General features: G+C 39.3%; 1 protein-coding gene across 1 annotated transcript in view; it reads left to right on the top strand.

Annotated features, from left to right (window-relative positions):
* ARID5B (AT-rich interaction domain 5B) overlaps positions 1–17,379 on the top strand; it is a 407,941-nt gene that overhangs the window by 118,746 nt on the left and 271,816 nt on the right. The window lies entirely within an intron of this gene.

Here is a 17,379-nt window from a genome sequence, read left to right as displayed (position 1 = left end):
ACAGTACTGTTGAAGTACATCAGCACTCCTGCAGGAGGAACTGTCCAGATATTACTAACTTTTGAAGCCTAATTTCTCAGAAATGGCTGAACTGATGTATATAAAATCACACTAAAACACTTACTAAGGAAATGTTTAGCTTTCTGCCAAATTTGGTGTAATTCTGTTCATTCTTTTCTCCCAAAATGATTCTCAAAAGTCCAATAAAATATTGCATTGCGAAAATGTGTTTCGTGATCCTCCCCCTCTAACTTTGCTTGACTGTTGACTGCCAAAACTTTACATGAGCTTGGATAGATGGACTTTTTCTATTGGAGAGTTTTGTGAAGGTTAACAAAACAGCACCAAAGTTATTGTCAAAACTGCTCTTCCTATCGAAACTGACCAGTAAAAACTGTCATGATGCAAAAAAAGAAATAATATATATATATATATATATACATATATATATCGCAAATGCCTGTAAAGTTTTATGCCACCTGCACCTCGTATGACCGTTACCTCATTTAAACACAACTCTCCATTTCTGAATAAATATCCGCAAGAAAAAGTCCACACACTATCTGCAGTTTAGTTCCAATTCTTCCAACATTACATACAATGCCTAAAATGTCAACAGGTTTCAGCATTGACGACTTGCTCACAACAGTTTGGTTGTGTACCTGCATCATTTAGTGCATTTTTACTAACAAACACTGAAAACACACGTAGGGCCTAATTTTGAGCCTCCCAACAACTGCTTAATTATGTTTCATGGGGCTGGTGGCACAGTCAGTGCAGTGGCATAGGCTTCATTTCTAAGGGAGAGCTGAGGTCATTGCCACATGCACTGACTGCACCTCCAGCACAGTTGTCATGGCAGGCACCACACATACCGACCCTGCTGTCAGGGGGGGCTAGTGCACTGCCCACGACATGTGGCCCCTTCTCTGCCCTTCCTCTGACCTTTTCATAGTGCTGGCCCTAACCCTGAAAAAGTCAGAGGTAATGTAGATCGTAATATGTACGACGGTGCCACTGCAGGCACCTCCTCCATGTTCCACCACTCTCCTGACTGCCACCACCAAGGTGGGTCAAGAGCTTGTGGTGGTGGTCACACCGCCACAGTCAGTACGGTGGTCTTTGGACTGCCATACTCGAAATCAGGTCCTTAATTTCGTCCCTGGTCAACCCACATGAAGATAACATGTAGGCCCTCATTTAAACTCTGGCGATATAAACCGTCTACCTCAGCGGCTACCGCCACAAAAAAAGGCCATCACTGCGGCTACCAGCCATCCGCCATATCATGACTACAGCCAGATTTCCGCCACAAGAATGGCGGGAATCCGGCTGTGGCCATGCCGTGGATGGAAGTAAGGTGGCGCTGCTACCACCAGCAGTGCCACGCCAGTAGCCAGCCGTATTATGACCCATAATATGGCCTTGCGGTGTTCTGCTGGCAGGCGCTGCTGGCGGTAGCAGCGCCCTGTCCCGTCTCCTGACGAAGGACCCCCTGGATCCAGGTAAGCCGGGTCTCTGACAGGGGATGAGGGTGGGAGGTGTTGTGTGTGTTTGGGGGGTTGTCTGTATGTGTGTGCATGAATGCGTGTGTGCATGTACGAACGTGTGAGTGCGTGTATGTAGTGAAATATGAATGCATGTCTGCATGTATGTTTGGAAGTGTGTCCGGATAGGCGGGGTCATAATCCCGCAGGCGGCACAATGGCGGCCGCTGGGCTGGAGATGAATATCTTAAGCTTAAGTCAACCCGCCAATGTCATAATATGGCGGTAAGTACCGCCAGCCTGTTAGCGGTGCTCCCCGCCACAATATCGCCGACCACCGGGGTTGTAATGACCCCCATAATGTCTAAACGGCGGGCTGAAAACTATACATTCATGTGGAAGCACAACTATTAATATTTCACTGAGTTCAGTTCTTGGTTCATAACTAAATATATAAGTAGAAGTTGCATCATGAAAAGCGTTTACCCAAAAATCATGGATGAAGAAATGGGACTTCATAGAAGAATACCATCTTTTCCTCATTTGGATTAATGTTATTTAAGTTAAAACTACTGTGTGTATATACACATTACTATATCATTGCGACCCCTAATCACCATTTTTTTAATGTAAATATTTTTTCCACAAACGTATCTTCATTTATAACAATCAGTGCAGCAACAACACTGCTTATTGTATAAACATCTAAGTGCCAGTTGTTGCAACAGGAACAAATTTAGACAAATAAAATGGGACGTGATTTTTGTAAATAAGAAATCTAGATCCATTCACCACTTTTCACTGCTCTCATGTATGTGGTGATATGATACTTTTTCATATTCTGAAGAAGGCATGTGCACACATACATACCAATTTTTAGCATCTAAAGCTTTAGTGTATTCTTACTCCAATCTTGAATAAATATTCATTGCATAATCATCTTTCATGTAATCTACAAATGATGTTTTCAATCTGGCTTTGTCAATTGTGGGATGATGTGCTGCATTCTGTAATAAAGGTATTCTCCTCTCAGTTTCTGATGTGAAATTAATCACAAAGAAACTTGCTATAGCTTCTAATACTATTAGCATAAGGAATTTCCCTTAGAATGTCTTAAATCTGATTCTAGTTAAAGTACACATTTTCTCCACAATCCGATGTACTACCAAAAAAATCTGTTAGGAACAGCAGTGAGAAGAAGAAAAACAAAAACAAAACAAATCTTTTTTTTCCGTTATTTTTCAGATTTTTTTAGACGATCCCCACCTTTACTCAACATTCTTCTCAATTGTTATACCAACATTTATTCTTCTCAATCTCGGCTTTAGAGATTGGTATGTTCAATATTTGTTTAAGATAGTATGTCCATTCAGGTGATGAATATCTGTGACAAGATACTCTTGTTTGTCTTTGCCTTCTGAGTGTCTGAGGATCCTTCTGTTTCACTAACACCATTTGATTCTTCATCATCTTTGATCATTTCCAGGTGTGGTAGATTACTGTCTACAATCAATCTTTGTTTATTTTTGGCACTCCTGTGCCAGATTTCAGTCACTGTCCTTTCATTATTGTGACTGCTACTGGAACTTGTGGCTTCTCCTGGATTCTCAAGTCCCTTGGTGCTTCTGCATTTTTTTCAGAACCTTGACTTCCGACAATTAGTCTGTACTTCATAGTTGTCCCAGCTGTGTGAGATGTCAGGCATTTGGACCACTTCAGCTGTTAGAGATTCTTCACCCCAGTTTTCTCTTTGCTGATTCTGACCACAATAATCTTCTCCTGCAGTGTTTGGTGGCACGTGCACCAAAACTCCAGGCTCTATTTCGTCTTCTGGACTTATCGCCTTCTGAGTGTGGGAGTCCTGGATCCAATTAGGAATTCCAACACACTTTAAAGCAATGTTGATGATCAGAATGACCTAAAACAGGCTTTTCCAATGAGGCTTTATTCAGAACTTTCTCACATGCTTCTTAATGTTAATCCAGTTTCCAGGATTGTGGCACTGCCGTTGCTTGAGTTTTTGATTGCAGCTTCAACCTGTTGAGAACCAGAACGTACCACATCAGCCTGACCTTTGCAGTAATCGAGTACCATGTCATCTGTTATATTCACAAGCACATTTGTTGGGACTACAGGCAATCTCATGGCTCTCCCCATAAAGACCTAGTGAGGAGACAACCCAATTTTTCGATCTGGTGTGTGTCTTACACTCTTCAGTACTAGGGGCAAGGCATCTGGCCACCTTAATGATGTTGAAGCACAGACATTGGACAATTGTGATGTAATCGTTCCTTTGATTTGCTCAATGATTCTGGTGGCTTTTCAACTGTAACTACAATTAAGTTCCTGATCAGTCCTTAATGCGGCACACAACATTTTTATAATCTTACTATTAAAGTGAGTACCTCTATCTGATTCCAGAGAAACAGGAATACTGTGCCCTGGAATCAACTCTCTCAAAAGTAATCTGGCCACTGTTAAGCTGTCATTCCAGGAAAAGATGCAGATAATCAGTACAATGTACCTCAACCCATTGAAAGGAGGCATTTCAATGAAAACCATCTGCATCCTGTTGAAGGGTCCTACTGATTTGCCTACATGACTCAGTGTAACGTGTGTTTTTTTGCCTACATTCATTTGCTGACATTCAATGCATCTGTTGCAGACGTCTTCTACTTGTGTTCTGAATCGTGGTTTGTACCAATACTGCTAGAATGTCTTAATCTTGGCATTCCTACCCAAATGTGCCTGACCATGTAGTTGTCATGTCATTGGAATCAGTAAACTGTCTGGTAATAAGCATCCATCATTGGTTCTTAAGCATGAGCCATCCACACAAAGCACATCATCTGGATTAATCAAGGGTCATCTTTTATGACTGGTCTGTGTTTTGTGCACAAATCCGTGACATCAAAACAATCATTCTCATAATGATCATAATCATTTTCTTCAGATATTGGTAAACGAGTACTGGGATTCAAGACTTGACATCTATTTAGGACCACATTGCTTCCGGACAATATCTGTTACTCATATTTGGTAAGCTGTGAATTTGTGAGGTGTTGCGTTTTAGTTTTGGTTAGTAAAACCTCAACTGAATGTGGGACCATAACAATCAAGGAAATTCCCATCACAATGTTTTCACTTTTTTTCGAGACTCGTACTCACTGTGGCACACTGCTTTCAGACGTCTAGGCAAAGTGGCTGCTGCAGGATCGAGAGTCACAGAGAGATATGCAGTTTGTCTTTTATAATTTCTGTGTATTTGGGTTAACATTGAGAGAGCACACACTTCCCTCTCACTGAGGATCAGAATGAACTCCTTTGTATAATCTAGCATTCCCAGTGCAGGTGCACGGCAAAGACTTTCTCTCAATTCTAGGACTTCCTTCATGCGTTCATTATCTCATGGAATCAGATCAGTAATATCATTTGTGAGTAATTTTCAACAAAGGTTTTGCCACCAGGGAAAAGTTGGGTATCCACCGTTTACAATATCCAACCATTCCAAGAGAACTCCTGGCCTATTTCTGTGTTCTCGAGACATTCATTTTCAGTGTAAATTCAATCCTATCTTTGGACACCTCCCTAGTCCCTTTCTCAATTATGTGTCCCAAATGTTGTACTTCTTTTTGACAATATTGTAATTTCTGTGGTGACACCTTGTGTCCTTTGTCAGCTAGATGGTCCAACAATGCTATGGAGTCTTTCTGACATTTTTCTTCAGTACTAGATATAATCAGTAAATCATCAATGTACTGAATCAAGTCTGACTTTTATGGCAAGTTCAAAGGTTCCAAATTCTTCTTTAAAATCTTATTAAAAAGCGACAGACTCTCAGATTACCCCTGTGGTACACAACACCACATGATTATCTTCTCTTGGAACATGAAGGAAAATTGGAATTGGCTGTCTTCATATAAAGGTATAGAGAAGAAAACATTACAGAGGTCAATCACGGTGAACCATTCAGCTGTACATGGTATCTGGTAAATTAGGGTCATTGGATTTGGTACCACGGCCAACATGGGATTACAATTTCATTGATTTATCTTAAATCCTGCACTGTTCTGTATTTGCCATTTGGTTTACGTAATCCCATGATTGGTAAATTGCATGGACTCCCAATCAGCTCTTTCAGTATTCCCCTCTACATGATTGTCTTTATCTGGGGTGTTGCTTCTGCTGTTGTTTCTGGTGTCATTAGGTAAGAAGGTGTTCTAGAAAAATCACACCTGGTTTAATCTTTACTTGCACTGGTTCCACTCCTTTTATTAATCTAATGTCTGAACCAATAAGGTCCCAGGTATCTGCCTTCACTTTTTCAGTCAGTTCTTTGGGCACATGATTTAATACCAGCATCGGAAAGACTCTGCATTCTCTCAAACCTAGTCTGATTCCCACATTTGCATCATCACATGAGTCTGAAAAATGACTGTCTGGAGTGTAAGTGATTGTGCAACTTACCTAGCACAATAGATCTCTTCCTAATGGTTAATAGGACTTGAATCACATACTACAAACTGATGTTTGTCTTGGAAAGAGCCTATTCTTACGAGAACTTTTTTTGAAATTGGACTTGTAACCAGTTTATTTGCAACACCCATGACTTAGTTTCCAGAGAAGGGTAGGTCTGACAGCTCTGTTGTTCTCACAGTGGAACGGGTATCCCCGGTGTCTAATAAAAACACCACTGAGTGACCATTCACATTTCCATCTAAATATGGTCCACTCTGGCCTACCCCTAACATTGAACATTGAACTAAGCATGCAATCTGCCTCCCCTCGTAGGCACCGTCATAGTGATGTGCCAAGATCCAATGCCTTAGTTTCATCAAACAATGGGAATAGTAATATTGTTTCGGGATTTTGGGTTACATTTCAGTACATTCGGGTAGTTGATTTTGAATTATTTTGGGGTCTGTTTACATTAATCTGAATCACTAGAGGTTGTGGCATAGGCATCAATTGAGTGTGATTCTGAATAGAGGCTTGAACTTGTCTTATTAGGACGTTTGTTTCTTGGATGTGATGCTCCTCTTGCATCAGATTACCGTGATTCTTATCAGGATTAAATCTACATTCCCGCTTGCAATGACCCACCTTATTGCATATGTGACAGATGGTCCTCTTCTTTAATTTTGCTTTATTAACACTTGTTCCAGAATCTATATGAACTCCCCTTCCTTTTCCTGGTAATGTCTGAACCCCAGTCTGCATCACCCCTCTCATTCCCTGAATAGCTGTCTTGTTGTCAGCGCCTGCAGAATTTCAGATCGCAAACCAAGCAGAAAAGTTGTGATAAAGAAAACCATATCTCCTGGATATAAATGTCCTGTATTCTGCTGAAAAGCTGTCATCAATCAGTCAGAGAATTAATGTAGTCTCCTTAAGTTCTTGCTGCAATCTCCTCAATTTCAAATAAGTCAGATCCTTAGGAGGAATCCTTCTCTTCAGAAACTCAATTGGTTCATTGTATTTTGTCATTACTACAGGAGACGGTGCATTTGTACCAGCTTCCCTCTGAGGCTCTGAAGTTGGCCCATGAACTACTGCCTTACATTAAGCCCACAAATCACTCATCACCACTATATCAAAGAAGGTATTTAAATCAGCCCACAAGATATTTGACAGTTTCAAAAAACCTGTCAATCTGAGTATACATAGCATTGGACTGTCTCTCAATCTTGGGAAATTATTAGTAAATGACACAAGCTCTCCTCTGCTCCATGGCATATACATATGTGTCCCACTTGGTGTTTTCTCTTCAAATGGTCATGCACCTGTGCTGCTCTTCTGGTGATTTCTTAACATAAACAGACTAATTATTTTTCTTGGTATTATTCAATATGCTCAATGTTTAAGCTGCCTCTTAAGATTTCTTCGAGTTCTACTTTTAATGGAGGAATGTTCATTGATTTCTCATGTTGAGTTTCTGGAATTGACTCAGCACTGACCACACTGGTGCTAGTGCTCGGTTTCTCTGCTTCCTCTGTCTTTCCTTACATTCTGATAACTTCCTGTATCCATTCTGGAACTCATCCTTCTCTCTATACTTCCTCTGCCTGATTAGGTTGTGTCATCAAGACAAATCGAGTTCCCTCTTCTAAGGTCATAACATTCTCTGGTGGTGTCCAACCGGTAATTTTCAAATTCTTTGAGGTTGGGATAAATCTACTCTCTATAGTATCCCCTGAAGTCTGCTGTGTCCCTACAACTGGCATAACCTGTGTAGGTCCAGTTATCTGTGATACTAAACCAGTAGTCTGAGTAACCATAACCTGTCCAACTGACATCTCAGATGGAGATATCAACTAGGAAGTTCTGGTCTGAGCAGAGGTACTAAGTATATCTCTCTGTGTCAAGGGTTGCATGATAACAGGATGTGTAGCAATTGGTTGGGCCATTACTACTTGTGATGGTATCTGCTGTTCCATTACTGAAGTTGTATGTACAGGCATCAGTGTTAGCATTTGACTAGTAAGATATGATACTGCAGAATCTATAGGGGCAGTGGCATTTGCATTGATTTCTACAGAGAATTCATCATATGGAGGAGGACAAGTTGATAACATTTCCTCAATATATTGTCCCTGAATCAGTGTCAGTATCTGCCTTTTGTTCTACCTATGTCTTACTTTCTTTTTTAAACTTCTTTCTAGGAGGACTGTCCTCCTCCCTCGGTTATCTCTCTTCTTCCTTTACACACATAGGGTAAAATCTCAATCCCTCAGCTACAGTCTTTCTCCAAATTTGTGCTTTCTGCTCCCAAACTGTATCCTTATAATTTTTCACTACTGTTCTTGTTCATTTAATGTCTCTTTCCGTGCATGCTTTAAAGCCATTCTCTGCCATTTGCATAAGGCTTCGAACTGAGTGGGTCTAGCAGGAACACTTAAATTACACAGTGTACCTCTCAAACATCTTATTATTGCCAAATTTTAAGTTCCCCATCCCCAGAAATCTCACTTCCCCCTCCTCTTCTGTTCTGCTCTTCCATTCTCGAAGACAGAGACATGTATGTAATCCCCTCTCTACAAGCATATGATGAACTGGTGTTCCTAACAGGGGAATTTTCATTTCCCTTTGTGACCAGAATCACAACAACTTACCGTTCGTCTTATTGTTTTTAAAATCTTCATTGTTATCAAAACGTAGGTTATTTGCAATGACTAGAAACAGAGCATCTTCTCTATCTACTTCCACCAATCCCAGCACAAACCTTCATCAACCAACCAATAACAGAGCGGCCCCCAACAACACCACAGCTCACTCTCTGTAGCAGCTATCCCTCCTTTACGATTTCTCTTCGTTCTTATCAGAAAAAACACTAAATATGTGAAGCTTACCAAATCTTTGTCTCTTTCTTCTAAAGAAATTAGAGGATAGTCCTGCAATCTATCTGAGCAAGAATCTTCTTTAAAAGAAATGCTTATCATGTTAATCGACAGTTCATTTGAGTGAGTTCTCGAAATGTGAAAAATCACCCAAGTAGCGACGAGTTACCTTAGTGCATCATGTTTCCCAATCACCAATTCCTTTTAGTACATCCACACAAAAGACATTAATTACCTAACTTTGTTGTGTAATCAACAACGTCTCACAATTTACTCTTTAACTTAGCAGACAAATAACTCTTATGTGTCTCTTATGTGTCCCAGGACCTTAGGCCATCCTTAGTCCGATAACCTCTATTAAAACAAACAATAACTCAAATATTTCAGTGCTCCTCAATGCAATACCCTATTGATACTCATGTCTGTTGAATGTCTTCACAGATTCAGCAGCTTCCACATGTGACCATCACTGACCACTTCTTCATCTGCTCACTGAAATCAGGCTTCGAGCATTCGAAGACATCTATCCCTTAATGTCTTTTTAATCTTTTGCAGCTTATTTTTTTCCCTAGCACTCAGCCATCCCTCTGCTGCCAAAAATTACTGCTGGTTGCATGTCTCCACTACTTACTTTAACTAAGCCCTCAAAATGGATCTTTATCGAAGAGTGGGTGGAGAATCCTTAAGCTGGAATAACAATTACTTAATTTACGCTTGAGTTTCTGTAGAGTCAATAAAGAGAGTTCTTAACAGTTTTAAATAATTTATTAAAGAATTAACATAGTCTTTATTGATCACAATTCTCAAGTTACAGAATCACCCATGAAGAGTGTCATGAATCTGTCCCAACTCTATTCCTCTTCATCCCACAAATGCAATATGTCTAAATAATTCTGTCTTCTCAGTCTGGCAAAGTTCAAAGCGGAATGGTCAGTCTTTTACGTTAAAAAAGATTATCACAACTATCTGTCTCATGTGCTTACAGCTATCGTACTAGACTGAAACAATGTATCAACTCTCTAAGACTCAATATAATTTCTGCAGCAGAATGAATACTTTGTTCTATCTAACTGCTCGCCAACTAGACAATTCCCATGTTTTTTCTAAGCTTGATCATGTTCCCTTAAGTAATACGCCCACTATGGTTTCTCTAAAACATCACCTCACAGCCTCTATATCATTCAGATAATGCTCTCTAGTTATCTATCCTCTCAGCTCCAACAGCAGCAGTGGCAAGAGTCAGTCACAGTGGTTGTTTCTTCTCTCAGCTCTCTCGTCTGTTCAGGTATGCTTGCATGTGTTTTGATACCAATGATACCCCGACCTTTCCCTAGGACACCTTTTATAATAAATCAATTGATACAATAGTTATAATGTCTTGATATTTGCAACAGTGAACAATGCTTTGTCTCTGTAGATGGCCAGGATCAGATACAATTGCTTTCTTTTCTCATACACTTTAAGTTCTGTAAGAAAAAATTTACAAACATAAGTATAACGCCCATGTAATTCACACACACATTTCACATAATGTTAATGTTTCCAATCTTAATCAATGTTACCTTTCTAAATACATGTCAGCACATTCCAAAGTATTTTAGTAGGTAGGTAAGAGTGTAAGTAATACTGGTTCTGCTGTTTTAAAGAAAGATGTCATTTCACAGGTCAGAAAGAGGTTATAGATGAAACATTTTTTAAAAACTGTGTCAGCCTATCAAGTTTCGCAAGTCATGCTGCAAAGCTTTGAGTTCAGAGTATACATTGAAATGTTCAAGCAATGACAGATTTTAGACCTAGCGATTCATTCTCATGTTAGTGATTAGTATTATGATTCTTAATTTTCAAATTTTCTGTTGGGGCCTTATGAGCTGTCAAGTGCTCTTTTTGCATGTGTGTAACATTTCTAGCTTTGCACTGTGCCAGTGGTTGATTTGCCTAAATACAGGGTGAGTGGTGTGGCTCTGTGTATTCAGGGTGAGAGGTGTGTCATGTTGAGTACATGGTCATCAGCATTTTAAGTGCAGAATAAGAGGTGCACCTATAGGTCTGCCACTAAAATGATATCACAGGCATACATAAAAGCAGTTTACTTATATTTGAAAAAGTAAAGCAATACCTATTGGCTTTGGTAGTGCTTGCTAGTAAATGTAGTAAAATGCAGTACTGTGGAGTACATTGAATCTTTTGTTATTGGAAACCTTTGAATGGAATGCAAGACGAGTGTTCTTGAGTCTATCATGCTTTTTCGCTTTCGAAACATCTCTTGGCAATACAAGCCCCAGAGAAGGAATACTTGGTGGTAATGTACTATTAACTAGAGGATTGCGGGCAAGAGGCTCAGGAATCTATTTTTTGTGCCTTAAGTTCAAAATAATGCTTTCTTGAAAATACTACTTTCTGCGCTTAAATTTTGTCTTGATATGTTCATGTTTGAATACTTGATTTAAAATGTGTGCACGCTTGAGGGAGTCCTCTATGAAAACATATTGCTTTACTTATTCTTTTTGATGCTGCGCTTGTTGCAGAACATACGTTTTATTTAAAACATGTTTGAATATTCCTTTCTAACAGCTACGTAAACAAATGTCCAGCTGTTAACATCTCTGTCCTTTTTATGATTTTGAGAATGTTGCCTGCATATTTTGCATATTTCTCTCACAGAGTTTCTCCCTGCATGATATGAGCATCAACTCGTGACACTGACCTACAATATAGAATACAGCAGTGGTTCCCAACCTTTTGATTTCTGTGGACCCCCACTTTAACATTAATGGAACCCAGGGACCCCCACTGAATCATCATGGGAATCCAGAGACCCCCGCCGGAGTCATTACTGGAAGCTGGGGACCTAATTTGTCAATATTTGTTAATATTTTTTAATTTTCTAGGCTCTCGCAGACCCCCTGAGAAGGCTTCGCGGACCCCCAGGGGTTCCCGGCCACAGGTTGGGAACCACTGGAATACAGTATTGATGGCAGTTTTTATCTGAAATCCAGGTCATTTTTGTAAATAATTGAATAAATGCTGTCTGCCACAGTGGATATTTAGGCCTTATTTAACTTTTAGAAGCCCATGTTTGCTTTCATCATGTGCTACGTTCTAAAATGGCTGAACGATTCTGACCCTGAAACTAATGCCTCTTCTTAAATAGTGCTTAGACTATTTAATTTATCAGATTATCAATCGAGATCTTAGAGGATCATACAAATCAAATATGAACATGTAGCTTGTTAAAACAGCATTCTATGCATTCCAAATGCCTGACATTTGACCTTAATTTGAATATCTTTCATCTGGCTATGATCAAACCTGTGCACATCTTGTTTATGGTAACAAATTAATACACAAATTAACGATATCTCTCAAACACAGATTGACAGTGAGTTCAAAATCGGATGTATACATTCTATGAGGTCCAGCAACATAAAGTTTAATGGCTTGAAATTAACATCGAGACTAGAGCCCCAATGGTGCATCTTGGGCAAATTCGGTTTTGCATAAAACTTTGTTTATTAGATTCATACCTTTCTAACCACACCAAATTTTAGTGACTGAACTATAAGACTCTCCCCATGAGTAAAATCAAATGATTGTTGGGCTACAGTCCTATTTTCTCATTACGTACTTACCACTGGTGTTTAGTGTAAGTTTCTGCTATCTCTGTTTAGAAAAATATGTTCAGAAAGTGATAGCTCAAGGGACAAAATTTATGACAAGGGTAGGTAGAAATTCATTATATGTCTTCTGGTGCCACAGTTTTCAGATAGGTCATTATACAACGAGTAGGCTTTGAGTGTTTCCAGTGGTGAGACTTGGGGACTACTCTAACCAAAGAAATACCACTGTGCTGTGGAATGTACTGAGACATTATATACAGTGTGTACAACCATCATATTTGTCAAAGTACTACGGCTAGGATTAAATGCCAAGTCTCCTAATGTCAAGGCTAAAGTTTTCCCACTGTCCCATGTATAGCGGTTGGGATTGGTTGGGTGATTGTGTCTGCCCAACTCAGGGAACTACATATCCTGTTGGGGGATATTTGTCAGGGATTTTTATGCCAATGGCTACCTTAACTGTGCCTATTTTTAAGCACTACAATGTTTACTGATGAGACTAAAGGCATAAGAGGTGTTATTTCATTCCAGTGTAATATTCACATTACTATTTTTGTACAGTTGTTTGCCAAAGGTAGCAACACCAAACAGAGGAGGCTTACCTCAGGCTGTGGTTGGAGGGATAACTACTGAGGTACAGCATAGCACAATATTGTCCAATCTATGATATCTAGAGACTAGGGGCTTAATTTAGCAGCCAACTTTTTGGCCCTTGAGAAAATGTTTGCGAGTAACCTTGGTTTAAACCATAACAATGCAGTGTACCAGTCGAGCTATTCATCATGGTGGCAAGCAGTGTGGATTGAACCCTGGATCGGGACTTTCTGAAAACTGGAATACCAACTGATGTACATAGATTACTTTTGATGACCTGATTTACTATGTAGTAAATTTCGAAATCATTTTCATATCAAATTGTATTGCGTTTCAATTAAATCCATTGGCTCTTTTTTTGTGTGCGCTTTACAGTGTGCACTCACAAGTGGCAGAACATGCTCCAATAACATAAAGATGTTTAGTATGATTTTCACTAACAAATATTCAGACATACTTAATTATTTGTGGTAATCCTGAAAATCTAACGTAATTTCGGTAGTGGGCTAACAATCCTAGTTCCTACAGTGCTCAATCTATGATGTGTGCATAATGGATTACATTCTATTGTGGACCATAAATGCCATTGATAGATTGAGCTGATTATATAAACCACAATGCACAAGCTGTAGATAGGCTTGCCCCTTTTCTCTTTTCACGCTGGAGGTAGCATCACTTGCCTGTACCTTCAGGGGACATATTTTTCAGTAATGGGATAAGTTTCATACCATTAAGGCACATGGTGTTGATATACATTGATGATTTGTTTGTAAATCTGATGGACTCAGCTTAGTCTGTGTAGAAGTCCCTTGACTAAGAAGTAAGCAATTGGGTGTGCCAAGAAGGTTGACCAATAGTAATCTCTTGATAAGCCCACCATAGGTATTTTGCAGCCTGACAGCTGTGCTATCTGGTAGGCTTGACTTAAACATTTCACTAGGGCACCTAAGATTTTTTTTGTCTTTCCCCATTTCTAGAAATTAGGGTTAGATTCCCTTTGATGATGGACAGCTGGACTCCAAATATCAGAATCTGTAAAGTGCTGGGCCTGAGCCCAATGCAGTGTAGCCCATCGTAGGACAATGAGGTCTGAATCCATATCATGTTTTTATAATATCTTCATAAGATAAATTTACATGAAATGAGGCAAAATTGTGATGTCTTTCAGAGACAGTAGCACCGCCGATCTCGTTTTTGATTTTTTTTTTTTAAATACATTGTTTATTGAGAGTAGTTATAGTTCTCCATTTGTTTTTTTAATGTTGTTTAAGCAACAGTAGGGCTGTCTACCCTCTCTAATCTGAAATAAAAACTATCAAAAGGCACTCATTTTGCTCTGAGAATGTGTTTCCTTTTCTAAATGTCAGCTTTGAAAGCCGTACGTGTTCTAACATCTGTTTTGTTAACAGGAGGAGGGAGGGCTCTTTTGTGTTGTATGCAGACATCTGGAATAATGAAAATCACTTTTCTTTTCCGTATGGTATTGCTCATCCTCCTGCATTGTAATGTGAAATCGGCCTGCCAGAAAACATTTTGAATACCATGGGAACAAGAGTTTATTTTCCCACTTCGTCCTAATTATAGCAACATCTTATTGGTAGGGCACGATTTATTTGTATTCGACTGCTCATGTTACACGATTATACTAATATTTGTGTATATTTATGTGCAGTTGTGTCTACAGTCACTTTTGACGTTGCTTTATAAGGATTTGTTTTCAGCTCCAGTTTGAATTCTAAAAGATAGTTCTCTAAAATTACATTTCAAATAGCCTCATTTATAGTCAGCAAGTCTTGATTGCTTGCAGACATGCTGGAAATTCACATGCCTTTTCCCCATTAGAAAACACTGATCTCTTCATATCATTAGTTCCCTCATGACTTGAACTTGGCGAATGGCCAAGAAGTCTAAATTCGAGACTCCATATCGTCATTCCAAAGGCCCGAAACTGAATTTGTGATCTAAAAGGATAAACTGTTTGTAAAAAGCAGTACTTTAAGAGTATGATTGATTACTTTCTGATTGTAGTTTGCACTAACCCGAGATCTCCAATGTCCATGTCGCTGCTAAACATGTTCTATTCCATTGCGGGTAGATTTCTAAACCACGCATGCGCCACAGAAATAAATCATTTTTTATGCTCACCGATTTGCCTGAAACATTTTAAATTAATAATTTGAGGTCGGACTAGAAATGATGTATCTAAAATGCATAACAGCTGCATTTTGCAGCCTGCAATCTTTCAAGCGAACACCAAAAAACACAGGAACAAAAGTTCATGATTCACGCCAAAGAAATGCTTGTGGGTGGCAAATTAATAATGCTTTACCCAGCCTTTAGGAATTTCATAAAACATCAAACACATTTGAATCACACGCTTTGTGTTTACATTAGCATCCCTAAAATAAAACCATAATTTTGTTTCAAAATGCATTGGAAATATTCTGTAAAACGATCAGAAGAAAAACATCCTGGCGTGGTTTAATAAGCCCTCCCCAGAGGAAAGGCAAGGAAGATGTTAAATTATATTTAAACCAGTTGTCAGAGGTAAAGAACTTGATGCCTGAGAACACCAGGGTGGTTATTAGAGAGGCAGCCTGATAACTTGCATTTTCTGTTTTCCTATCAATATATTTGTCTATGTTCTATGAGGGGAAGAATAAAATATCGCAGGCTCGTGAAAATGAATCCCTAGAAAAATTTGATTAATGAACCTTCTGGCTTAGATTGGCTCTGAAGAACTTCACTTGAAAGTGGCAGTGAGGGCTATGCTAAACATCAGCTCCTTGCTTACCCTCAAAGAGTCCACGTACAAAGTTTATTAAATTAGCGTATGGAAATGCCAATAAACTCCTCCTCAATTAATGGGTGGGCCTGGGGGTATCGTATCCACATTAATTAATTCACTTTATAAACACTGGTCCCCAAAGTGAAGGGCTAGGAGGAGGACAGCGCATGTGGACCTAAGAAACCTTCTAATGACCGGGCACGTGCAAACCGCAAACACCTGAAGAGGCCATACTTCACAAATAAAAGGAGGGAGTTCAGAAAATGTTCTGCCACCCCTGGCAGTGTGTCTACCACTCCAGAACACAAGCTAAGTGTAGGGCACATTAATGTTATTCGGAACAGCATTGGAATAGAATTCTTTAGGGTAGGGTTGATCTCAAAGTGACCATGTGGCGCACTAAATCATTTCTATGATTGGCTGAAATACCGGACTACGAATTTAAAGTTTACAATGACCCAGCCTAAATCAAAAATACATTTTCTGGATCTATCAATCCGAGTGACTGAGGTTAAACTATCAATAAGTCTGCATACCAAACCCACAGATAATAATACACAGCTAAATTTTTCGAGTGGTCATCCAAGGCACTTAAAAGAAATCCTGCTCCATGGGCAGTTCTTCAGAATTTTGAGGAATTGCACTTACTAACATGATTATTTTTAAAATGCTGGAAGGTTATGTACCAAGCCCATAGATAGAGGATATCTGATAAAAACCAGTGAAAGCTTCTATGAAGTGTGCATGGTATATCCCCCAGGAAACCGTATTGGTGCTCCCGGACAGGAATAGCGCAGATCCCCTTACTTGTGCTCTTACGTTTAATCCAAAAGCCCCGAAAATTCAACAGATTATTCTGATGAATTGGAAGCTACTTGATTTGTTTAACATTCCTAAACCCCTTTTCCTTTTAGAGAAGGCAACATTTTGAAACAACACTTACTTAAAGCAGCATGGCCCCAAGAAAAACCACTACAAATACCACCTTTATTAGCATTGCCTCCGGTAGTAGGAAACTTAAAAAGAAAAAATGTACAGAGTGCCAATTTACCAAAAACAGCAAAACCATCAGACTAAATGGCATTACAGTAAAACAGACCCAGCTTTCAAACTGCAACACGAAAAATGTGGTATACTACAGTAGGTGCCCATGTGACATGCTCTGTGTCGGTCAGATGACCCAAATGTAAATCACGAATAATACAGCATTGGTCACACATTAGCTGTAAGATTGAAGGAGCACCCCTTTTGGAACATTACCAAGCTATGAACCATTCTGAAAATGATATATATTGGTCAGTTCTGTTTGTGGCACACAATGATTCTTGTGGACTATTATCAAGAAGAGAAGCAAGGATGATTAAAAATTACACATTGCTTATAATGGTCGGAACATTTTGGAGACAATTTGGGCATTTATCCAGTGACCTGAAACCGTAAAGATAATATGACGTGGTTGTAACTCTACAAATACATGTAATTAGGTTGTATTGTATATATTGATTGTTCAACAAAATGTTTGATTGGGGAGCGACCAGTATGTTCTTCATGTAACT

This window comes from Pleurodeles waltl, chromosome 6, assembly GCF_031143425.1.
Source record: "Pleurodeles waltl isolate 20211129_DDA chromosome 6, aPleWal1.hap1.20221129, whole genome shotgun sequence".
Classification (NCBI taxonomy): Eukaryota; Metazoa; Chordata; class Amphibia; order Caudata; family Salamandridae; genus Pleurodeles; species Pleurodeles waltl.
Note: the sequence above shows the minus strand (reverse complement) of the source record. Positions and strands in the feature narration are given on the sequence as shown.